Here is a 26,421-nt window from a genome sequence, read left to right as displayed (position 1 = left end):
TACAGTCCATGACCAGTGTTTCAGAAACATCTCATTTCAAACAGGCATCCTAATAGGTTTTCACAAAGAAGGCAAAGGTAATACACTAAGATGACAGTGAAAACTGAGAAAATTAAAAAAGCTTAGACTAGGGCCTAGAATAAGCCCAGTATATAAATACACAGATACTAGATTAAGGTAAAACTCCTCACAACATATTCTAGCACCAGATCTTTGAAAATTTTTTGCTGGAACAGATTAAAAGAGCAGAGGAAAAGAGAGAGAGAAAAATTAAACCTCCATCTTATTCATGGAAGCTTCAGGAGAATTTGGATGTCTTTCAGGGAACAACAGGAAAAACCCCTCCCCTCTAGTTGTTCACTCTTCTTGAATATTTAAGGTCACATCTTGTATTGTGAACAGTACGATCTTGAATCTGTAGTCACATTCATTTAGTCCTTTGCTCATAAATTTATTTATAAGGTATTTATTGAGTATGTACTGTGTGACATTAGCTCTGATCTCAAAGAGCTTACAACAGAGCTAGAGAAAACAAGACGAGCATATTTAAAACATTTGGAGAATATCAAGAAATGATATATAATAAAGGGCTAAACTGAATATAATTATCAGCCTTCACAGCGCCATAAGCAACACTTAATTAAATCTAGGCCATAATCCATGTCCTGTTTCTAAGAAAAGACTCTCCTACAATTTCTTACTTTCCACTGTAACTAATACCTGGAGTTCAGTCCAATAATGTAATTTAGCAATGGCTATATTTCCATGCTCAAAAGGGAACTCTGTTGATGTTGAAATGTGTATGTGTGTTCAAAATGTCTATTTAATTTTGGGGGGAGGAAAGGTGGCTTTAATTGCACTTTGTCATCAAGTCTTCAAACTTAATACTTTTGGGAAAAAGATAACATAGGCTCATGTAATCCAGAGAGAAGCCCAAGAAATGAGCAAGACCAATCCTTTACCTCCACGTGGGATAGAACCTCTGACCTATTATCTAGGCAAGGAGTTGAAGTGAAATTCTCATATGTCTTTTCTCCCAGCATGTATTAAATCAAAGTGCAACTAGGCATCTGGTATTGGAGCATTATAAAGCCATATGTGATAGTCACTAATACAAAATGCTTGGAAGGAAACTAAGTTAATACATATGGCTTTACATTTATAAATGAAGGTTCATCCATCATCAAAGACCCAGAATGCTCACTGCCATCACATTAAAAGAAACTTAGAAAAGATCTGGTTTCATCTCCTTCAACACAGGAAAGCAAGAAAAGGCTATGTGTGCATTTCCTGGACTTGATCTGGAGCATGCAACACGTTATGCAAAGAGATTGAAAGGCCCGAGGTCTCTTTGACACATTGTGCCAATTTCATGTCAGAGACAACTTAAGTTGTGGAGTCCTCAAATGAATAATACTTATGCATCCTGCTAAAGTCATAAACATTACTGGAGTTTCTTATAAACAAGAACAACAACTGTACGTTAGGGACAAATAGAAGACAGCTCTGGAATGGAATCCTGTGGTGATATTGCAAATGCTGTATGGTTTCCTTTACCCGAAGAGAGAACATGCAGTCCATATTCTACTCCACAAATCTGATTAGAGAAGGCATTACCAAGAGCATTTGTTTTAGAATTCTATGATTGACAAAACAGAAAGAGGAAACAAAATCTTCCTCCTCTGCCTTCATTGTTGGCAGGACATTCTTAGGATCTCAAACAGAAAGATTCTTTCTCTTCGTATTTTGACCTTTTCTGTTTGGCAGATGTTGACTTTTTTCTTCCCTGCCTGTGTTTCTAATGGAGCCTGAAATTAACATGGCTTTGTGTTTACCTCCTAATTTGTGTACCGCCATCATCAATGTTGTCAGGATAGTTCTGGGAATAGAGTTTGTTTATTGCTTCTCTTGAGCCCAGCAAGGGAAGAAATGCAGAAAAGACTCTTCTACTCATCCCATTCCAGTTTGAATTCCTTTTCCTTTCACAGAAATGGCCTTAGCTAAGCAGGCAATGACCTCTGCACTGTTGGCTATAAAAGCCAACAACCATCTTCAAGTGCTTATCCTTGATCACATTTATGGGCTGCTTTTGACACAGCTGAGTATTTCCTGACTCCCTTCTACTCTCTGTTCACATGGTACCTAGAAATTGAGCCTTCCTAGTTATCTCCATCCTTCAAAGGACCTTTTGTGGGCCAGGGTTCTCTGCTCTTCTCCTATTCTTTCGTGAAGCTACCTATTCCAAGTCTTCAGGGGCTCCCTATGAAGAGAGGACACTCGATTCTTCCTGAATTTTTGATTTTGCCTCTGCTTTTTCACACTAAGTTATGCTTATGCTTCATGGTCGTATCAAGCTCAATTTGGGAAAAGGGGAGATAATATTTCTTCAGTGAGAAAGTGTTTTGAAACGTCACAACAATTTTTAGAAACAGAGATGGGTGTTGCTTTGGGTTTTAAGTCTTCCTAGTCTTTTGATCCCACTGCTTTGTCCATTTGGCAGCTTCTATTTCACTACCAACATTCATCTTCTCCAGGAGGGATTTGCAATCAGTAAATACATTTGAAAAGCATAAGAGCCTTTTCTTTAAAATGACTTACACTTTAAAACTTAAAAAAAATACGATTTCAACCTTTTAAAAATGTACAGTTCAGGCCGGGTTGTAGTGGCTCACGCCTGTAATCCCAGCACTTTGGGAGGCCAAGGCAGGTGCATCAGTTGAGGTCAGGAGTTCGAGATTAGCCTGGCCAACATCATGAAACCCCACCTCTCCTAAAAATACAAAAATTAAGCAGGCATGTTGGTGGGCACCTATAATCCCAGCTACTCAGGAGGTTGAGGCACAAAAATTCCTTGAACCTGGGAGGCAGAGGTTGTAGTGAGCTAAGACTGTGCCCCTGCACTCCAGCCTGGGCAAGACTGACTACATCTAAAAAAAAAGATAGTATAGTTCAGTGGCTTTAAGTATGTTCACAGTGTTGTGCAAGCATCACTGCTATCCCTTTTCAGGACTTCTTCATCCCAACTGGAAACTCTGAACCCATTAAATAATTCTTCTCCACTCTCTACCCTCCAGCTCCAGAAAAGCTCTATTTTACTTTCTATCAATTTGCCTAACCTAGGTACCTCATATAAATCAAATCATATAATATTTATCCTTTTGTGTCTGGCTTACTTCACTGAGCATGTTTCCAAAATTTATCTGTGTTATAGCATGAATCAGACTTTTATTTCTTTTTATGGCTGAATTGAGACCTCCATCACATTTGGGTCATCACCTGAGACCTCAGTCATATCGGGGTCACCACCTGAGACCTCAGTCATGTTGGGGTCACCACCTGAGATGCTGATCAACACCTGTGGAGGTCTGTCCTGCAGACCGTACTCAGTGATGGATGAATGAATGCACTCTCACACGCAGTACAATGATTTCGAGTGGGCTAGGGATGGTTGTCAACTGTTTTCAGAGGGTGATTACAGCCAACTGACCATGACTTCCTGTCCTCTTAACATTTATTCAGTATAGATTTAATAACAGAGGTTCTAAGTCAACATGCTTGTGGATAATTAGCATGGTTAAAAGAGTGATTTTATGAATGATAAAAGCTTTTGGTTCTGGGGCCCAGAGTAAATACCATTAACAGGTGAGTCCCCTTCGACCTCCTCCTGAGAGGACCATCCAGCACAAAGTTTACATGAGTAAACAGAGTAGAGACAAAGGGATGTGGGGTAAACAGACTTAACTGGGAAAGCTTTCATTGTCCCTAATCTTTTACCCTATGACTTAAAATTCTAACATAATGAACTGGCTGCCTTCAGCCAGTTCCACTAAAACCTTCTGGCTTTCCAAAAGAGACTATAATCTTTTTTCTCTAATATTTCACCAGCCACCCTGAGTGAACTCCAACACTGAGTATTTCATTGTATGTATATACCACATATCATTTATGCATTTGTCTGTTGATGGACATTTGGGCTGCTTCCACCTTTTGTCTATTGTGACTAATGCTGCTGTGAACATTGCGTACAAGTATCTGTGTGAGTTCCTGCTTTCCATAGAAGGACTGTACCCTCTTTTCCTTTACAAATTTATCAACTTCATCCAGAAATGATGTCTAGAAAGGTCCCAATGATTACTAATCTAGCCAGGTTCACAACTTGGGATTGGGTGTTGCTCCAATCACTCACCTGTTTGCTTTTAGATCCACGCTTTTTCCTTCTTTGCCTATGCTGTTGGTGTGACATGACATAGCCTAGACTCCCTTGCGCTACACCTTCCAGGTATTTTTAGCCCATGTGAAGCACTGGAAGGAGACCAAGGGGCAGAAGAGGGAATATCTCTCTCTATCACTTTGCTTCTGGTGGTGTCTTTGCTAGTAGCTGCATCTCCTCCTGGTTCCAGCTTTTACTGCAATAGCTCACTGGGTTCCAACTTCTGCCAGGCAGCCTGCTACTTTGAGGTTCTGCATTGTCCTTTGCCATTCCAGCTTCAGGGAAGGTAGAAACATCCTACTGTTGCTAATCTGTGGGCTGCATCATTTCTAAGTTTCAAGATTCAAGTCTTTTATCAATTGTGCTGTCAATTCCCTGCATTATGTTCCTTCTTTTAAAAACACCTGGAGTGGTATCAGTGTTCCTGACTGGAACCTCACTGATGAATCTTCTACTGGAGAAAGAAGGTTCAGTGTTTCTTAGGGCACAGAACATGAGGTAGTGACTCCTGGTTGTCCTCAACATGTAATCCACCTAATAAGAATATTTAGCTATGATTCTGCCTCCAGCCTCTTTTGTAGTTTAGCATGGCCATGTGAACAAGTTCAGCCCAAAGTGATGGAACCAGATGTGTTGCATGGACGACTCTAAACCTTCTTTAAAACTCAGCTGTTCCATCCCCTCTGCACCCTCTTCTCTTCTTCTTCCTGTGGTTTGGAGCATAAATGTGACCACTGGAGTTCCATCCTAGAACACAAGGACAAGGACCTCATTCTAGGGAGGGCAGGACCAAAAGCTAGAAGGAACCTGAGTCCTTGAGAACTCTGGAGTAAAGCTCCACCACAGCCCAGCTCTTCTTACCTCTGCAATGTTACATGAGCAGCAAATAAAATTCTCTTTTGTCTAAGCGGCTGCTATTTTGAGTCTGTGCTTATTGCAGCTGAATCCTAACCAATTCAGGATCCAAATCATGAGCTCTATGTCTGTCCTAGACTGCTGATGAACTTTCTTGTACCTTTCTTTACTTAATTAAAGCAAGGTCCTTGATCTTCTGATCTTATCCTAAGATTTTGCCTCCTCCTGTTTGTACTTGGAATTGATGTATGCTCATCTGTGAAGCTTTCAAAAAGCTTTATGCCTTTTAACAGCTTCTGCTTTGCCTACTAAGCTTTCTCTGAAAGCAGGGTAAGATCTGGCCACTGACCAAGCTGATATCCAACCTAGAAAATGATTAAAGCCTGCATGTTAGGGAATTTTTAATTAAAAGCCTGGGAACATTGTTCCTTGGGTATTAATAAAGTCAGTAAAATGGAGAACTAGCATGACCTAACATCACAAGACAGGACATTAATGTCCTTGTCTGCTAGCCCCTCTTCATGGACCTGATGGGCTGTAACTGCACCTAATGACTGCCAAGCATAAATGTCACCTATATGTTACTCAAGTGGGAGTCGATTAGAAATGTGGACTTCTGGAATGGTAGTTCCCAAACGTTATTGTGTGTGAAAATCGTTTGGAGAAATTTGTCTGAAATGAAGATTCATAACCTTCCACTCATGATTTAGTTGGATGGGGTGGGGGCCATGAGCTGTCTCTTCAAAAGGACCCGAGGTGCCTCTAAAGCACATGGTCTATGGACCACATGATGAGAAACATTGCTTCTGGGGAGCTCATGAAGGCTGTAAAACAGCCACAAGTGAAGAGAACTGTCATCAGCTGGAGGTGGGATTAGAGAACATTAATTGATGTCTACCACATGCCTGTGGCTCTGCTAGGCATAATTCAGACATCATCTTAGTTTATGTTTACAATAAACCTGCGTAATTATTACTCTTACCCTTGTTTTACAGTGAGCAACCTGAGGCTCAGAGAAATTAAGCAATTTGCCTAAAGTTACAATGCAGCTTTAAAGCTGTGTGTGAGTGTGTGTGCTAAATACATTGTTTATTCCTCTGTACAGTTTTGCTCTATACCCTTCTTCGTCGTGCTTTGTGCTCCCAGATGCTGACCTATATAGAATATCTCATGGGATGCTCTGCCTCTGGCTTTTGTTTGGGTTGGGTTCTGCCAATGTGAAGTGCTGGGAAAAGACCGGAAAGAAGTAGGAGGGTGAGGTCAGGGTGTTTTTCCCCCTGGCCTTCTTCACTGCAGATGGTCATGACTGCTGCCCTTGACCAAAGGTCACAGCCCTTGTTGCTAGCTCTTTCCACATGACTATCTTCTTCCAAGTTCCTGTAACTCTTCCCATTCTGCTAGAGAGAACATCAGACCTCATGCTGATAACTGGTAATGCCTGTTTTTCTAACTAGGATGAGGTAGTATGCTAACTTTTTGTTTCTCTACAGCTTATCCTTGTAAGTTTTGAAAACATAGTCATTTCTTCATTAAATTCTCCAAATCACTCAGTCATTTGAACATTGCATTTGTTTCTTGCCAGGAACCTGTTACAGGTTGTTTGGCTCTGAATTTTCCTCTTTCCACTCTTCTACAACCCCTCACTTCACCTTCCCCACATGATGATGATTGATGGTGATGATGACAATGGCAAAGATACCATGAAACTTACTATATGAGCATTTATTATATGCAATGTGTTGTGCTGAGCACTTTTATATGAATACTCTTAGTGCTGAGCACTTTATATGAATACTCTTACTTAATTTCCACAGCTACCCTATGTATTAGGCACTGCTTCATCCTCATTTTGCAGAGGAGGAAAATGAGCTTCAGAAATTAAGTCACTGACCCCAGCAGAACCGGTAAGTGTTGGTGGCGAGATATGAGCAATACTTACTCCTTCTACCAGGCATCAGGGCCATCATCACACAGTATTTTCCCAGCTAAATGTGTGAGTAAAATTCTTGAAAATAAAGATGTTGAAAAGTCGATGTCACTTATTTTTCAGACTTGAATCTAAAAAAATGCCTTTCATTTCAAAAAGGAATATGTTGTACACACGATATTTTTTCTACTTCCTCCATCACAACTCAGTTCAGACCCCTCCACTGCACAGATGGCAAGCTGTAATAGCTGCTTAACACGCCTGCAGCCTCTCCCCATTTTATTCTGCATTCTGCTTGTCACACTAGCCTATAAATGTTCCTAAAATTTATTTTGATTATGGTCATGCTTCTGGAAATAATCAATATAATTCAAATGATTACTTATAGATAGAATAAGCTCAAATTTTTGGTGATACAAAGACTTCAAGGATCAGATCCTTCTTGATTCCTAAATCTTTTATTATTATTTCAATAGGTTTTTGGGGAGCAGGTGGTGTTTGTTTACATGAATAAGCTCTTTAGTGGAGATTTCTAAGATTTTGGAGCACCCATAACCCGAGCAGTGTACATTGTACCCAATGTGTAGTCTTATATTCCCCACCCCCTTCCCACCTTTTCTCCCAAATCCCCAAAGTCTATTGTATTATATTCCTGCCTTTATATCCTCATAGCTTAGCTCCCACTGATGAGTGAGAACATATAATATTTGGTTTCCCATTCCTGAGTTGCTTCATTTAAAATAATGGTCTCCAATTTCATCCAGGTTGCTGCAAATGCCATTATTTCATTCTTCTTTATAGCTGAGTAGTATTCCATAGTGTGTGTGTGTATATATATGTGTGTGTATGTGTGTATATATATATGTATGTGTGTGTGTGTGTATATATATATATGTATGTGTGTGTGTGTGTGTGTGTGTGTGTATATATATATATATATATATATATATATATATATCACATTTTACTTATCCACTCTTTGATTGAAGGGCATTTGGGCTGGTTCTATATTTTTGCAATTGTAAACTGTGTTCTTATAAACATGGATGTGCAAGTATCTTTTTCATGTAATGACTTCTTTTCCTCTGGGTAGATACCCAGTAGTGGGATTGCCAGATAAAATGGTAGATCTACTTTTAGTACTTTAAAGATTATTCCTAAGTTCTTCTTTTAGACTTGAATATGACAACTCCCTTATATATTCAGAAGCCTAAAAAAAATCCAACCTATAGGCCTTTGCTTAGGGAGTTCTCTTTGCTTAGAATTCTACTCTTTCTTTTAAAAATTCCATGAAGGCTCCCCTTACCTTCTTCACTTAGTTCCTGGGTCTCTGATGACATTAGTCCCATATTCCTATATTGTGTTATCACAATTTATGCTCATGCTTAAGGACATTAATTCCTCTCTCCCTACTGTCCTCCTCTCAGCACATCCCTGTATCCATGACACACAAGAGACCTGCATTCTTGAAACATACTCTCTGGTTGCAGAGACCATTGAAGGTATTTAAAGATAGACTGGATTGGGAAAATGTGGCATATATACACCATGGAATATTAGGCAATCAGAAATGATGAGTTTGTGTCGTTTGTAGGGACATGGATGAATCTGGAGAACATCATTCTCAGCAAACTGACACAAGAACAGAAAATGAAATACCACATATTCTCACTCATAGGCAGGTGATGAAAAAGAGAACACATGGACGCAGGGAGGGGAGTACTAAACACTGGGGTCTATTGGGGGGAAAAGGGGAGGGCCAGCGGGGGGGCGGGGAGCTGGGGAGGGATAGCCTGGGGAGAAATGCCAAATGTGGGTGAAGAGGAGAAAGGAAGCAAAACACACTGCCATGTGTGTACCTATGCAACTGTCTTGCATGTTCTGCACATGTACCCCAAAACCTAAAATGCAATAAAAATAAAAAAAATAATTATTAAAGGAAAGAAAGCTTTAAAGCTTCCCCTACTTTCCTTATGCAACAAGAAATTTACACCCAAGATGTTTGTTGTCACTTTCAAGAATGAGGATGGAAAGAGGCACTATCATTTTTGCTGATGCTGTTTTTCCTGCTCAGAATTTTTTCTCCTATGCACCTCTTTATTCATCCTCCAACCCCAGATATTGCCTCTCTAGTTAGAAAAAAAAATCACTCCTTTTTTTTATACTGCCTGTTTCCTCTGTTTGATCTCCTTTTCTTCCCACTCATGCCTCAGACCTAATATTGTCAGTTTATATGCTTGTTTTTCTATCTCAATGAGTATGTGGTGTTCAATATCTATTCCAGTCTGTCTCTAGTATGCTTCATTGTACTGAAGAGGCTATGAAGCCAAATACTAAATTTGCAAGACTCCCTTGCAGCTAGATTGAAGGTTTAGGAAATTAGATAGTCTTTTGTGAGATTTGGATAGAGAAAGTAAGGTAGAGGCTGCATACTCACAGCTGTGAAGACACTGAGTTTTATGTGGCAGCACTCTGAGGAACATCCAGGACTTCATGGGTATATTGTGGCAGTTGCAATACCTGTGGTTTTCTGATCCCTGGATCACTGCTAAGGTGAGTATGCTCTTGACTTCAGTGATTTTTCTAGTATTCCCCTGAATTCCTGCCTTCCCTTGTGAGGCAGAGAGTTGTTGTCCTCATAATGCCAGATGAGTGGTCTTGCTCAGAAGTCATTTCTAGAATGCCAGAGAAGAACCTGGACTTCTTTGAGCCCTTCCAACAATGTTAAAAGCATCTAATTCCCTATTTTAAATACTTTCTGCTGAAAATAACTCATGTGGTTTCTAGTTCCTTCACCTGAGCCCTGATTAATATTCCTACCAGACAGAAAGTTTGTTGAGGGCAGGGTCTGTATCTTTTTATTTTTGTATCCTCTGTGTCTTGATTGGTACTTGTGACATAGCAGAAAGATTTTAATGCATGTTTATAGGAATAAGCATTTGGCTAGTCTCAACAGTGTACTAAATGTACTCTGTTACCTCATTTAATTCTCACAGCAGCTCTGTGAAGTCAGGATAATTAGTCTCATTTTATAAGTACAAAGGCAAGCTTAGAAAAATTTCACGAACTGCTCAAAGCATCTGATACAGAACTTATAGCTGTTATCAGATTGCAGGGAAAATCTGCAGTCTTCAAAATCCTTGTTCTTTTTATTACACCACTGCTTCCTTATATGATCAAAGAATTTCAGAAGAAAATAAAATGAAACTTGGGTTACGGTCATATGCGTTCGAGAGCAAGGGCCAGCAAACTATGGCCTGCAGCCAGATCTAGCTCACCCACTTTTTTAATAAATAAAATTTTATAAGAACACAGCCAAACATATACTAATTTACATTTGTCTATGGCTGCTTTTGTGCTACAACAGCAGAGTTGAGTGGTGGCAACAGAAACTATCTGGCCCACAAAGCATAAAACATTAACTGTCTGGCCCTTTATAGAAAGTTTGCTGCTCTATTTAGAGCATCTCTGTAAGATATAGTTGTGCTAGGCTTATGCAAAGTTTCAGATTAATTTTGAAGCAGGTCTAGATGATTGAAAATGATACATAAATTCTGAGGCTCATGTGCACTTGGGGTCTATATAGTGGCCGTGGCCCTCATTAAGTCTCCCAGAAAAGAACGTTCTTTTTGGTTTTCTTTGTTGGTTTATTTTTCTACTTTCATCTCCGTACCACACACCTCCTTCTGAGAAACTCTATTCTCCTCAGCTCTGCATTTTCTCTTCCTGAGAGAGCTACTTTTTCACTTGATTTCAATAATAACCATCCTTTTTTGACCACAAAGGCTTTTTCTCTAATTAATTCCTTTAAACACCTCCAATCATATCTCCAACAGTGTGTCAATTATTTCTAGTTTTATGTTTTACTATGACCTCACACTCAACAGGTCCAAAAAGCAGTTAATTATCTATCTTCTCTTGAGTGTTCTGTCTTTACTACCATCCTATGATTCTTTTCATATTTGGGCTTGACATCAGTTGGCGTCCTCAACCTTTTTTTGCCTTAGAAATATGCCTGCATCTTGCTATTTCCTCTGCATTCCTGGGATCACTACACCTTTACACATTTTCACCATCTCATATCTGGATTATTTTAATCACCATGTAGGGGTCTCTCCCTTTCCCCACACACCCTGCAGTGCTCTCATAATCTTTAGCAATTGCTACTTTTATCATATTATATAGCTTTGCAGAGCTTTTGGCTGTTTATCTGTTCTTGCATCAAATATAAACACCCTCTGCTGCTCTACACTACGCCTGTCTCTGAATACTTCAGAAGTTCATAGACAAAAATCTATTAGTTGCAGCCTCTGTTGCTGATTTTTACTTGAAAGGCTGCCCTCTTCCCCTCCATGGCTCAGATTCTCACATCCTTCCAGGTCTGGATCACATCCCATCTCAAGAAGTCACTTTCTCTTATCTTTTGTTCTGTTGTCTAAACTCTTATAGTCTTTACAACATTTACTTATATATTGTCTTAGAATATCATTTGATATGGGGGTAGTCTTTTCTCCTCCTCATTTAAATATGTATATTCATCCCTCGGCATCTGCTTCTACCATCTCCACTGTGCCCATCTCTAACTCCAGCTTTTATTAAACCACTTGTAGAGTGAATATCCAGGCAGGACATGCTCTATGTATTTTTAATATATTATATCTAATACAAGAATATTTTTGATAATGATTTTATCTAAAGTGTACAACTGGGGAAATTGAGGCTCTGAAAGATTAATAATGAGTCTAAGTAAGAATCATCTAGTAAGAATCAGAGCTGGGTTCAAAGGCTGTGTGAACTTCAAAATTCCTGATCTTTCCAGACTAAACTCACAAATGATATAGAGACTGAGCAAGGGAAACTTAGTTACCTTGACTTGGTATTAAATGAAATAACAGTATTCCCATAGTTACTACTAAGAAATCTTGTCCTTTCTTAAGATTACTAAACCACATTGGTAGGGAGACAACCATAGAAAAATTGAGAATTTGCATCCACAAAGAGGAGATTATATTATGTAGGTCTCAAGATTGGAGTTTTCCCTCCATCAAGAGCCACTGGTGCAAAACCATTAAAAGGAAGCATTTAAGAGATGCCCTCTCTGTCATATATCTGCTGTGGGATTTAAGGAAGGTATTTTCTCTCCTAAACACTCACATATCTAAATGAGAAATCCATGTGGAATGTAAGCCATGTTATGCCCCTGTATTGACATATTAGTTCAAAACTCTGATGATATACAGTTGTGAGAGCAGCAGGGAGGAAAACTGGATAATCTGATGGTAATTTGCTAATTCACAATTTGAGAGAACTTTTAATCTGTATTTTCTTCACTTATATTTATCCACTTGGCCAAGCACAAAGCCACAGCTGCAGTGGTGGTTTTGGAGTTCTTCCAGGATGTGAATGTGAGTCCTGCCAATCTTCCCTCTTCCTTTCCTGTGGGTACTTTCCTGAAGTGACTCTACTGGCAACCCCAAAGGGCTAAGGTTTATTAAGAAGTATTCAAAATTAACAAAGAATTCTCTCTATCCATAGAAAGCATGCTATATTGGGACCTTTTGGTATAACAGACAGAATGTATAACAAGAGACTTCAAAGAGAAATATGGTTCTTCTAGGTAGATAGTTCTAGCTGGGGGTAAAGGTGAACCAGAGACAGTTAGTTTACACACCTCTGAAGAGAACATCTCCTGTGATCCCATTATTGCATTTTTTCCTAAGTCTCAAATATTTATCCTGGTTTCTATGATTTGATGAAAAAAACAAATGCTGAAGTGTATAAAGGTTTTCATTTCTGATAGAAATTTCGTGATTATCTCGTATTGAAATGTGGGTATTTTTTGACATGTGCGTATGTGTGTGCATGTGTGTATGTGTGTGTGGAGGGAGAGAGGAGATAGAGGGGAGATCTCATGCTGATGAATAATTCTGAATTTTTACTTGGAAGAGATTTAAAGTCAAGGTTCTTGATGAGATGATTTGTGTCTTTAATCTTGCTTAAATGTAAAATAAAGTGTAATTCTAAACATCTTCAAATGTTCCTAATTCCAGATCTCACTATCCCCATTAACTTAAAATCAAGGAACAAATATAGGTTTGGCATTTTCTATGCATTTTTTTCTGTATCTGCTCAACTATTTTAATTCATAAATTCTATAGCATAAAACAAAATTGAAATACCATTTGTTCAGCAGGGTAATGTGACTCAGTGGTTGCCAGTGGAAACCTGAAGATATAAAATACACCAGCTTTCTTCTTTTTTGAACTTTTTATTTTGAAATAATTATAGATTCACAAGAAGTTGCAGATAAATGTACAGGGAGGTCCTGTGTATATCAAAATGAAGAAACTGACATTGGTATAATCAATCAATTTTAGAAGCACCTGTGTGTGTATGTGTGTGTGCATATCTATAAAATTTTATCACGTCACTTTACTCAAGATACAGAGATGTTCTGACACCTACAGAACATCCTTGTGCTACACTTCCATAGCCACATCCATCACTCACTCCCCATCCCCGACCCCTGGAAACCAAAATATTTTTGCCATCATCTAGAATATTATATAGAGAGAATCATAGAGTATATAACCTTTTGAAATTGGCTTTTTCTCCACTTGGCATAATTCCCTTGAGACTTATCCAGTTTGTTGCCATGCTTCAATAGTTTGTTTCTTTCTATTGCAAAATGGTGTGCCATGGTATGGATGTACCACTGTTTATTTAGCCTAATACCCACTACAGGATACTAGATTGTTTCCAGTCTTTGGCTATGACAAATAAAATGGCTACGAACATTACTATACAAGTTTTTGTATGAACATAGATTTTCATTTTTCTGGAACAAATGTCCAATAGTTTTTTTTTTCCAAAAGAAACTTCTTAATAACTTTTTATTTCTGCCTTATGCATTAAGTCAAGTAAAACTAATTTCATGCACACATTTACCTGGTGTCTTCCTGCCCATACTTAATATATAATTACGTTATCTCGCCTCTCAGAAATATTCTTTTCCTTTGTTTCTGACCAAAAGTTTTAGAAGACTGGCTTAGTGTTTTATTCTTGTGGAGACATGCTCATATGGAATCACTGCCATTTGGTCTTGGTAACTCAACTGCATTTTGTAGCTCATCTGAAACAACAACAAAACTCCCAAAAAGTGTAAAGTCCTATTCCTGAGTTCGAGTTTTAAAACTCTGATACCTAAAGATAAACTTAACCACATATAATCAAAAGATCAGGTCAACATAGATATTCACCTTGAAATTATAGGCTATTACTGTGATTTGCATAAATAGCTTCCTTCAGATCTCCTAAATTCCTGAGTTTAGATTTTCCCAGGAGAGAGTGAGAGATCCATCACCTTACCCTTTGGTAAGCCATCTGTGGGGTGAAGAAGTTCCTCTGAGCCAAGAGAGCGCCATGGAGTCTGTCAGGAATTAGGCACTGGGAATGGGATCACGGGAAGTGAGAGCGATGAATCAGAGACTTGTTACTCGTATGTGGTTCCTTGAGAGCTTGGGATGAGTGTCTTAAAATAATTATTTTGGAATAAACCTCATAGCATCTTAGACGCCATCAGATTAGAAAAAAAACCTTCCAGAAGCCTCCCATTAGAGACAGTGCAGGGAACCCAAAGCTGAACTACCTACCTAGGAAAGGACTGAGGAAGCAAAAACTGCTGCAGGCAGAAAAAGCATCCACCACTGTGGGACTGTTAGAAACTTCTAAGGGGTGCTGGTTGGTGGGGGCAGCATCTGCTGAATGGAGTTATCACCAGGTTTCCCCCTGAGAGCTACAGTCCCAACATCAGAATGAAGAGATCTAACTGCTTAGAGGTTTCTGGTGCCATCTTCTTTTTGGTGTGAGTCATTGAAATGCTGGAGGAGGGACAAATTTCAAAAATAAAGTAAATGATACAAACGTTGTCAGCTTACTTTTCTGTCTCATGACATAGAAAACAAATTCTAGAACTATCTCACATGCTATTTGAAGGAAAATGCCCCTGAGACTTGAAGCCAACAGATGTCACATACTGAAAGGAGGCTGACGACTAACAGACAAGGTTTGCAAGGGAGGTGTGAAAGCCAATTCTGTTATCTTGACCCTCAGCCATATCAGCAGCATATAAAATTTGGGAGCTTATGTTTAAGAAAGATTTGTTTAAAACAAACAAAATATTAAGTATTTGGGGAGCATGTGGAACCATTACAACTCCCATTGACTACTGGATGGAGTATTAATTAGTACAACCACTTGGAGGTACTGGAAGAATCTATTAAAGCTGAACATATGTGTTATGGGATGAATTGTGTCTACTCCCTGCAAAATTCATATGTTGAAATCCTAAACCCCTATGGGGTTTCGCTTTGTCCAGCACGCCTAGCTAATTTTTTTTTTTTTTTTTTTTTTCAGAGATAGAGTTTCACTCTGTTGCCCAGGCTGGTTTTGAACTCCTGGCCTCAAGTGATCCTTCTGCCTTGGCCTCCCCAAGTGCTGGAATTACAGGTGTGAGCCACCATGCCTGGCCAGAGATAGGAACTTTAAAAAGGTAATTAAATTAAAATGAAGTTATTAGGATAGGCGCTAATTGAATATGACTGATGTTATTATAAGAAGAGAAAATTTGGACACAGGAGAGGGAAGACCATATGAGGACACAGGGAGAAGACGGCCATCTACAAACAAAGGAGAGAGGACTCAGAAGAGACCCATTCTACAGATACCTTGATCTTAGATTTCCAACTCGCAAAATTATAAAAACATCAGTTTCTGTTGTTGCCCAGTTTAGGGTACTCTGTTGTCATAGCCCAAGAGAATTAGTATGAACACAATCTGCCTGTCCTGTGGCACAGCAAATCTACCGAGTATGCACCACCAGAGATGCACAAATATGTCCCAAAGACATGTCCATTATATTCAGAGTAGTTCCAAACAGGGAACTAGTTAAGTACCAGAATAGTGGAATGCAAAATAAACTGTTGAACAATTTCGAGTAATGAATAAATGATTGAGTCCTGCAGACAACATACATGAATCTAATGATGCAAATGTTGCAGAGGGCAGACAAAAAGGGTACACAATGTACAATTTCTCTTATATAAAGTACGAAACGATGAAGCTACTCCTTACTATTAGAATCTGGCATTGTATTGATCTTTGGTGGGGCAGGAGCTGGAAGGCTGCAACAAGGAAGTTTCTGGGGTGCTAGTAATGTTCTATTTCTTGATCCGTGTGCTTGTTGCATAGGTATTCAAATTGTAAAAGTTTGGAGAATTGCACAATTATTATTGGGGTACTTTTCTGTGGTATACTTCAATGAAAAAGTTTTAGAGGGAGATTTTCGATTTAAAAAAGCGGGCAAGAGTCCTTCATCTCTTAAGTTGGTTGCATTAAATCAGTAAGAAGAAAACAAATAATCCCATCAAAAAGTAGGCAAATGACGTGACCAAATAATTCCCAAAGAACATGTACCAATGGCCAAAAATGTATGAAAAAATTCTCAATATAACTAAACATCAAGGAAATGGAAATTAAAATTACAATGAGATACTACCTTGCTCCTATAAGAATGGTCTTTATTAAAAAGTCAAAAAACAATCGATGTTGGTGTGGTTGTGGTGAAAGGGCAATACTTCCACACTGCTGCTGGGAATGTAATTAGTACAACCTCTATGGAAAACAGTTTGAAGATTCCTTAAAGAACTCAAAGTGTTTATACCATTTGATCCAGCAATCCCACTACTGGGTATCTACCCAAAGGAAGTTATGTGAAAAAGACACACGTGCACATATGTTTATTGCAGCCCTATTCACAATTGCCAATGAGTGGATAAAAAATATGGTATATGTATCATGGGATACTACTCAGCCATAAAAAGAAATGAAATAGTGTCTTTTGCATCAACTTAGATGGAGCTGGAAGCCATGATTCTAAGTGAAGTAACTCAGAAATGGAAAACCAAATACCCATATGTTCTCACTTATAGTGGGAGCTAAGCTATGAATACGCAGAGGCATACAGAGTGATATATAGAGCTTTGGAGGCTCAGGATAGTGGGAAGGGGGTGAAGGATACAAAACTACATATTGGATACAACGTAGTCTACTTGTGTGATGGGTGCACTAAAGCCTCAGAATTCACCTCAATATAAGTCATCCATGTAACCAAAACCTGCTTGTATTCCCAAAGCTATTGAAATAGAAAAAATATTAAATTGCTTATATTTACTTGAGGGAGAGAAGAAGGAGGCAATCCTTTCTGACTGCAACCCTGGGGAGGGGGCTTTAAGGGACTCTCAAACAAGGTGACATATGTCTCTAGGAGTTTGAGGGACAAAGTGAGAAATGCAAAGAGCCTGAAGCTGTGGCTCGCTAACTGCTCTGGTTGCAGACTAAATGAGTGATTTCAATGCTGAAGACAGTTTGCCCCCAAGTTTGGCATGGAAAGGGCTACAGCAGCACTTCTTGGGGCAAAAGCTGGACCATCTTGCATGAAAAAGTTAGTATGGAGAAGTAAGTGAAGGACTAATGAGAGAGGCCTCTTAAATGGAAAAACACCCCTCGGCCATAAAGCTGGAGGTGAATACTCAAAGTATTCCAGCAATATAAACAATATAGTTTATACACCATGAATATTCCAGAAACAAACGTGTAGAAAGGTACAGAAGCATTTGCCATAGGTTAGCCACCTCCAGTAATGTGGGGGGAGGGGGGGATGGTGGCAGTGTCTAAAGAAAGCCTCAAAGAGCAAACAGTTGTCAGCCCTCGAAAGCAAGGGTCGGCTTATGAGTAATTCATCAAGTAGGAAGCTTCCTGACCCACTTACCTGCCTTTACCTGTTCCGATCATGAAAAGGTCAGACACCCCTAGCCAGCAAGGGAAGGAGTTCTGTGTGACACTGGCAGAGGAAGGTGGCTTGTTTTTCAACATGCTCCACTCTGAGAAAGAGAGGCAATCCACTACAATTTGAATTTTAATTCATAACTGAGCTATCAAACTCCTAGCAGAAATTGTAATCCAGATAATTAAAACTACAGAGAAAATCCAAGGGTTTATAAATTGATACTATGCTGTAACCCTTTTTTTTGCTTTTATTTATTTTTATGTAATTTTTTAGACAGAGTTTCGCCATGTTGCCTAGGCTGGCATGCAGTGGCCTGATCTTGGCTCACTGCAACCTCTGCCTCCCTCTGCCTCCTGGGTTCAAGTGATTCTTCTGCCTTAGACTCCCGATTAGCTGGGATTACAGGTGCCCACCACCCTGCCCAGCTAATTTTTGTATTTTTAATAGAGATGAGGTTTCACCATATTGGCCAGGCTGATCTCTAACGACTGACTTCGTGATCCACCCACCTCGGCCTCCCAAAGTGCTAGGATTACAGATGTGAGCCACTGTGCCTGACTTCTAACCCTTATACTTAGAATGTTTGCTTTTCTCCCAGGGCTGGACATCATTCTCAGGCCAGATCAGCTCTCCTTCCTCCATGATGCAGACCAACAGGAAGTAGGAATGAGAAAGAGGGAACAAACTGAGGGTGATCCTGAGTGATCGGGAAGGGGCTGATGGCAATAATCAAAATACAGATGCGGGAGAAAAGAGCAGGTTTGGTGGTTGAGATAATACATGAGTTTAACTTTGGTGTATGAGTTTGAGACGCCTGTGGGATAGAAAGGTGAAAATCTTCATTGGACAGCTTGGCATTCAGGAGGGAAGCTTAGAACTCACTAGGGTTAGAATCATCAACATATTGGTGGACTTGATGTCTTAGGAGTAGGTGTGGTTCACCAAGAACACTGAATCATTACTTTTAAAGGAGTGAGGAGTGATTAGTGGAGGAGCTTGTAAAGAAACTGCAGAGTAGATAAGGAAAAGAGAAAAGTGAATTTCCTGAAGCTGAAGCAAGAGAATCCCTTGAAGAAAAAAAATGATCAATTGTGACAAAATTCTACAGATGTCATGGAAAGGAAATATTGCATAGTACTGATTTAACTTCAGAGGACTACAGTTATATCAGAACGCCTACCTTGTGAAACGAAGTTGGGAGTGAAAGTCTAAAAACAGCAGATAGTGGAATAAATGGGATGTGGCAGAATGCAGGTAATTCGTATGGACAACTCTAGAAATCTAGCATAGTGAGAAAGGAGGGCTTAAAGATGGAAAGGGTTAAGGGAAGGGACCCTAATGTTTTCTTGTGCCATGAACTCCAGTGGCAGTCTGCTAAACCTTCTGGATCCCTTTTCAAGAATGTTTTTATTTTCTTTGTTTGTTTCTTTCAAGAATGTTTTTAAATGCAAAAAGGATAATAGGAAAATAAAAATCAATTTGTTATATCGAAAAATCATTTATCAAAATAGTTTTATAAAAAACTATGACAGAACAATGTATGTGCATCTTTGTCAATCCATTAATTATTGGCAGGAATAATACCATAATTTGAAAGTAGTGATGAGTGCAAGTAATATTTCTAGATATCTTCAGCAACCTTTATATGATAAAAAAAATGACTGTGATTTGGTGACAAAGTTACATGTACTGCAAAGAACACTGAGGTTTTGTACCCTACATATATAATAGAAAAAGTTGAATTTCAGCAAAACGTTGATGAATGTATATATTATTTATAATATATACCATATAAAAATTATATATAATATACATTACATATTATATATATATATATATATATATATATATATATATATATATATCTTATCCAAATTCATCAGCCCTCCTGAATTCTATCCATGGTTCCTTGAGAAAGGAAGGGATCCAGGGATCTCAGGTTAAGAACCCCTTGCTAAGAAAGAAGAGAGGTTTTATTTATTTATTTATTTATTTATTTATTTATTTATTTAAAGAGAGAAAAGTAGGCCAGGCACAGTGGCTTATGCCTGTAATCTCAGAACTCTGGGAGGCTGAGGCAGGTGGATCACTTGAGGTCAGGAGTTCAAGACTGGTCTGGCCAATATGGTGAAACCCCATCTCTACTAAAAATACAAACATTAGATGGGCATGATGTTGCATGCCTGTAATCCCAGCTACTCGGGAGGCTGAGGCAGGGAATTGCTTGAACCTGAGAGGTGGAATTTGCATTGAGCTGAGATTACACCATTGCACTCCAGCCTGGAAAACACAGCAAAACTCCATCTCAAAAGAAAAAATAAAAAGAAAGAGAAAAGTTGTTTGTGAATAGTGGAAGGTTTTGAGTCTTACTATGGCAGTGTGACAGCATAATACCGTGTGTAGGGGTAAACTTTGGAGCTACCCTCCTTGGGTTTAAATCCTGGCCTTTCTATTTATGAGCTATGTGACATTAGGCAAGCTATTCAACCATTTAACTTCCTTAGGTCTCAATTTCCTTCTCTGTAAAATGAGGATGATAATAAGAAGTCATCTAATAGGTGGTTGTGAATACTTTAGCTATTATTATCTTGACCACTTTGCACTCACTCAATACCCCTGGTCACACAGAATGCCTTCATTCCTCCATGTACCACATTATTTTCTTCCCCCAGAGCTGCTGCTCACATTGTCTTTCAATCTGGAAGATTCTCCCACCTGTTCTTCACCTGACTGACTCCTCCACCCTTTGGGACTCATCTTAACAACTCCCTCCTCAGAAATCCTTCTTAGAGGTGTCTCTGAAATAGGCCTCCCACAATTACTCTCTCTCTTAGCATTCTTCATCATGATTTGTGATCATTTTATTAGTTCTTATGTCTGTAGCGAGCTCCATGATAATGGAAGCTGTGTCTGTCTGGGTCCCCTCTGTTGCTACGTGTCCACCACATAATAAGCTCTTGATAAATATTCACTAAATGAACCATTGAATAGGGAGCAACTGAAGTTATAAGGGAGATCCCTGGCTACGTGCCTGTGGGCAGTGCATCAGCTTTTGACGTAGGTATGGGTTTCATTAGTCTGTTCTCAGTCGTGTTCTGGAGCTAGTGGAAAGCCAAACACATTGCTTACATTAAAATGTTTACAAGATAGCATTTAGCTTTTCTTCACGTACTAGAAGAACCCTTCTCTCCATCCTAGGCTGAACCAAGTAAAGCAAGACCTGCATATACAATTCTGGGCTGTGGTATAACAGTTCACATTCATGTAGGCAGTACATATGAGCTCCATGAGTAATGTTTCCACCAAGCCAGTATTTTGCTATCCAAGTTCTTGAAGAGGCACTAATCTAGCATTCAGGAGCCACGCTTCCAGTTCCTGTTTAACTTTTCATGTTCAACTGGGTGATTTTATGCAAGTCAACCTCTCTGGGCCTTGGTTTTTTCATCTTACAGATAGCAATTTAAAAATACTTGTTGTGGCAGAGACTCCTAGCTATTCACCAAAATCCATTCTTTATTTCATAAAACAAGACTGTAATTCGAAACTTCCCTTGAGGCAGGTGTGATTCAGGTCTTGCCAACAGAATGTAAACCAAGTGATGTTTGCAACCTGTGTTTACTTGCTCAAGACTCTTTAGTCAGGCTGGAATGTCAAGGACTGGAGCAATCTCAAAAATGGCGCATTAAATATAGTAGAGCTGCTGTCACACTGGAGTCCTAAATGACTGTGGGGGAGAGTCACCCATTGACCTGTAGCCTTTGGTTAGGACTGTTAAATGAGAAAGAACGAAGCCATTAACTTTTTGGAATATATTTGGTACAGCAGCTAGAGTTTGTTTAACTAATACATATGCCCTATCTATACTATCAATTGTGAGACAAAGATCTAATGTATGGGAATGAACAGTTTTGGGAGGTGACAAGTGCTGCAGACATTTGTCATCATTATTACTATGGAGAAAACAAGTATCTAGTAGAATGTCTGACCTAGGATGTTTAGTATCTGTTGAATGAATGCATGAATGTCTTGCTGAAAAAAGGTCTGAGATTTAAAAAAATCTACACCCGACATCGTGGCCGATGCCTGTAATCCCAACACTTTGCGAGACTGAGGTAGGTGGATTGCTTGATGACAAGAGTTTAAAATGGGCCTGAGCAACACAGCGAAACTTCATCTGTACTAAAAACATAAATATAAAAGTTAGCTGGGTGTGGTGGCACACGCCTGTAGTCCCAGCTGCTCAAGGGGCTGAGGTGGGAGGATCACTTGAACCTGGGAGGCAGAGGTTGCAGTGAGCCAAGATCACACCACTATACTCCAGCCTGGGTGACAGAGTGAGAACTTGTCTTCTTTATGCCTCAGTAAGAAAACTGTAAAATGAGGATAATAGCAAGACCCTATCTCAAAAACAAAAAAATCGGTACAACACAACATCGCTGGCAGTGTTTGTTTGCACAGGGAAAACCTTTAATTAATTCACTTGTACTCATATGTGTAAAATAAAAACCTATACATAGAGGCTTCTTTTAAGATTATTATTTCCTTTTTAATGTTTTTTCCATAAAATGATAAAATACTAAAGAACATTTTGACAGAAGTGATATGAACCCTTAATACCACTACCCAAAGACAGCTCATTCATTTTTGCCTGGTGCCTTCTAACTTTTACCTATGTGCATGTCTATTTTTAATAGTTATAAGTCTGTTTCTTTTTCTCCTTATTTTAAATAAATTTTAATTTTTATTCAGTAAGGAAGGCACAGGCTTGAAAATTCTCCAGAAGAAATTTCAACAAAGAACCACCTAATATTTCTAACAGTTCCAATTTAATTTTGCCAAGGGGGTTCCATTCTTATTAAAAAGCATACCGGGGAGAGAAGGTGATTTTCATAAGAAAGTACATGGAGTTGTTAATTCTGACTACAATTAAGGTGATCAAGATTATAAATGTCACAATTTTTCTGCTTTCTATTTAAGAGCTAGCTTGTGGGTCTTACAAGGATTACCTGGAGGGCAAACGAGTGCATGTGGACTGTATTCAAGGATATAAATGAATTTAATAATTAATTCAACAAATATTTATTAAATACCCACTACATCTCAAACAGAAGGTGAACTATAATGAATAAGACACCATCCCTACCCTTGAAAAGATTATAGTTGGGATAAAAAAAACAAACCAGAAGATATTGCTGTGAACTTAAAGTAGGGGTAAGGCCAGGGAAGGCATGTGGAGGAAGTGAGACCTGACATTTGGCTTGAAGTTAGACAGACAAAGGGGTAGAAGGGAGGTTGCCCAGTCACTCAGGTCAGAATAAACAGAAGCAGGAAAGAGCATGGTGTTCATGGGACTGTAAGTTATTCTATATGCCTAGATGTTAACAGAGTCCACTGGGGTGAGAAGATGAGAATGGTGTGGTAAGCAGAGGTCGTACCATAGACAGTGGTAAGCTTCATCAGAGTAGTAATTATGTATGTTCACTGCTGCCTCAAACAGCACCTGGCACATGGGTAATCAATCTGTATTTATGGAATGAATTAACCTATACCATGCTATGCAGTTGACTCACAACTGGCCATAGGGATTGGCCTCTTGTTGCAAAGGAAGAGCAAACATGGCTGGGAAGGGACGGCTACTCTTCTCTCCAGAGCATGCATCTATGCTGATGTTTATTGGTATGCTGGGTATGCACGTGACCACTGACTGCTTTTCAGCACAGAGATGCTGCTTTAGTCTTGCTGTCTGCTGCTAAACAACAGAGATGAGACAATGGAACCCTGATCTGAGAATTGTCTCCTTACCCTAATTTCATTTTTTAAATAGCATCAGGAATGCCACAAATGTAGCTTCTTGGGACATGCTTGTAAAGGAAAAGTACTAATGTCATTTCCAACTCCTAATCCTAGAGCAGAGTTAGGGTGGAAGGGGAGCTGCAGAAGAAACAAGGGGAAAGACTGAGGGGGAAGCTGTAAAGACTTCTTTTAGTTATTTCTTTGCTTCCTCAGGTTTATTGAGGCATAGCTGACAAGTAAAAATGGAATATATTTAAGGTATAAAATGTGATGTTTTGACATATGTGTACCTTGTAAAATGATTGCCACAATCCAATTAATTAGCATATCTATCAACTCACACAGTTATCTTTTCTTTTTGTGCATGGTAAGAACATTTACAATCTCTCTTAGCAAATTTCAAGTACACCACGCAGTATTATTAACTATAGTTATGATACTGTGCATTTGGTCTCCAGATCTTATCATGACCGGAAGTGGGTGCCCTTTGTCCAATGTCTCCTCATTGCTCTCAACCCCAGAACCCTGGCAGCCTAATTGTTTTTTTATCCTTGATTGTAGTCCTCTCTATTTTTAAAAGTATTTTTAGCTGAAATTGAACATCAATGATGTAAAAGTACCAGAAGTCTTACTCTCCAGGGAGATGAATGGATTAATAAACTGCGTCTAGCAATACTGAATAATTTGGAGGCAAAAACCAGATTTGACTCACAACAGCCCAGCAGGGTGGCTTACTTTGGAAACATTTTGCCAGCGCTCTGCTGAGCATACTAAAAATGCATGGTGCTGGCTGACTTCATGCCGGGAGCCCATGGATTCAGCTGCTGAAGAATGATGTGAAATTAAAGAGAGAATGAAATGTGTGATCTTATTTAATCACACCTGGTGCTTCAATTTCTTAATAATAGCACCCTGCTACACTGTCGAATTGGATGGATATATGCATATATTTATGAATTATCGCTAGAGGATGGATTAACTCTCTAATGCCTGCCAATCCATTGCAGGGATCTAAAATGCAAATGACAACTAAGTTTTCTTATAAGGAACTGTTCCAGGACCAGGATTGACATAAAATTACCATGACTTAGAGGAAAGCAGTGAAATGTCACCTCCTAAAAGGAGCCAAAAACTCAGGGTCACAAGTTGGGGGAGGCTTGGGGAAGATTATCTATTTTTTCACCCAAAGTGTATCCCTGGTTATACTCTATGTCTGCTCTGATGACTGAGTGACTTACATTACTTTAGATTTCCAGTAGGATGACGAATACCAAGAAGGGGGAAAGACAGCCATTTCATCTGATTTAGGATTGTGTATCTATGAGGAATTTAAAAGTTTCTAAATCTGTATATGAATTGATGCCTAGTATATGAATTGATCACCATCCTCCCTCTAGTTCTCCAACTAAGGAGTTGTTACTTTAAGGTATCTGGGGGTTTGTCCTGAGTATCAAACACAACTTAATCCTGCTGGACCCACATATGTTTCCCTAGTTAGTCAGATACTTTATGGCAATGGGGTGCAAAACTGGCCTAATAAATCACTTTCCATAAAAGACAGCAAGGTGCAATGTCTAATTAAGAAATGCTTATTATGGCTACATCTTTCATTCTTTTGGGGCAGGTGGATGCCTTCTACATGATTCCATTTAGCAGCAAAATATAAATGCTTAGATATAATTAGCTTAACATAGCCAGCTTTACATCCATTTACAGTGAAGCAAATTAATGTTGAAAGCAACTAGAAAATAGCTATTTTGGTCCCTTCTGTAAAGTGACCACGCAGGGGCCTGCTGACATACACATAAGAGATCCCCCACAGATGCACTGCTACCTCAAAGATTTGTTTAAAAAGATGGATTCGGTGAGGGAATTACATAGGGAATACAACAATGGACTGCCCAGAATTGTAATGTGATTGATTTTTCAGGAGCATGGGCTTGCAGCTTTTTGTTTTTGTTATTAAAACAACCTCCTAAAAAAAATAAATAATTCCTACTGACAGAGATCCAAGTAATTGAAAGTGCGCTTGGTTTCTTTCTTGCTACTGAAAATCTAGAATGTGTTCTCCATTTCCACAGCCTTTCATCACAATGTTTTGGGATGCTCTGATTTCCTCCTCTGAGGCTTAAGGCCTCCTGAAAGCAGAAAACCTGACTCATCTGTCTTTATCATTCACATTCAAAGCATAAGTCATAGTATCCCCATGCCATAGACACCCCATAAACAGGTGTCAAACCATTACTCCATGTGGATTGCTCTGGAGAATAATCAGCTGTCTCCCATTATATAGAAGAAAAATAAATAAATGTCAGGGGAAGGGTGGAAAGATGGCAGGAAATCAAGTGAAGTTTCATTGAAATTAATTCTCTGGTACTTAAAATAACTTCTAAATGGATTCTTTTAAAATCATGGAATAAGGTAATAAAATGTTGATTCAAAATAAAGACCTACTTATTTTGACATATGGCACATATCTGTGGCCCCTTGACGATCTTAAGTAGTATTCAGGGTTCAAGGCCCCTTGGCAGGAGGGTGGGTAAATCTGACTGGTAAAGATGGCCTGATCGATGGGGCTTGCACCAAGGTCCTGACGTCTCCCATTCAGAAGACAAATCTTCAGCTTGAAAAGATGTGAATGCCAGGGATGTCTTTTAAGGTTTGCCAGATCTCTTTTCCATATTCAAAATGCAGACTATGGGTGACACATTTTCACCATTTAAAGAGTCTTATTGTAGACACTACATATTTATAATCAAATATATAACGATGTAACAGACAGTTCACATA

General features: G+C 39.0%; 1 protein-coding gene across 8 annotated transcripts in view; it reads right to left on the bottom strand.

Moving 5' to 3' along the window:
* The window catches only part of SAMD12 (sterile alpha motif domain containing 12), a 503,727-nt gene that overhangs the window by 182,912 nt on the left and 294,394 nt on the right, over positions 1 to 26,421 (bottom strand). The window contains exon 6 of one of the 8 annotated variants that reach the window (XR_013528143.1): positions 14,645 to 14,872. The exons of the other annotated variants lie outside the window; for them this stretch is intronic. The gene's annotated coding sequence lies outside the window, so the exon portion shown is untranslated. The remainder of the gene's footprint in view (positions 1 to 14,644; positions 14,873 to 26,421) is intronic. 8 annotated transcript variants of the gene reach the window in all.

This window comes from Callithrix jacchus, chromosome 16 (assembly GCF_049354715.1).
Source record: "Callithrix jacchus isolate 240 chromosome 16, calJac240_pri, whole genome shotgun sequence".
Classification (NCBI taxonomy): domain Eukaryota; kingdom Metazoa; phylum Chordata; class Mammalia; order Primates; family Cebidae; genus Callithrix; species Callithrix jacchus.
The sequence above is the reverse complement of the archived record's forward strand: the minus strand, read 5'-3'. Positions and strand labels throughout refer to the sequence as shown.